The sequence below is a fragment of the Penaeus monodon genome, chromosome 25 (assembly GCF_015228065.2).
Source record: "Penaeus monodon isolate SGIC_2016 chromosome 25, NSTDA_Pmon_1, whole genome shotgun sequence".
Taxonomy (NCBI): Eukaryota; Metazoa; Arthropoda; class Malacostraca; order Decapoda; family Penaeidae; genus Penaeus; species Penaeus monodon.
This window is the reverse complement of record NC_051410.1, coordinates 30,441,518-30,441,884: the sequence shown is the minus strand read 5'-3', so window position 1 is coordinate 30,441,884 and position 367 is coordinate 30,441,518.

Below are 367 nucleotides of genomic sequence, written 5' to 3'. Positions count from 1 at the left end.
ATCAGCTTGAGACGGCCAAAGAAAAAGTATTTTGAAAAACAAAATTGTCAGACTAATGAAACCATAACCTATATTGCCAAAATGTATCAATGACTACACAAAATGAAAAATAATAGTAACGTGCACAAATAAATAGATTAAATAAAGATAAACAACAAAGATAGCCATGGTTCACTTTATCTTTAAGGTGAACGACAAGGAAAAGTTAAAGCTGCAGACTGAAGGGTTTGACGGCCAGCCTAGCGCGTCTTCGGTAAAAGGAATTTCAGGTCCTTCGGAATCCTCTACTTCGGCAAGTGGGCAGTGGCTAGGGAAAGGAACCTCGAAGATGTGCATTTGAATTATATTTGAAACTGAAAAATTGCGA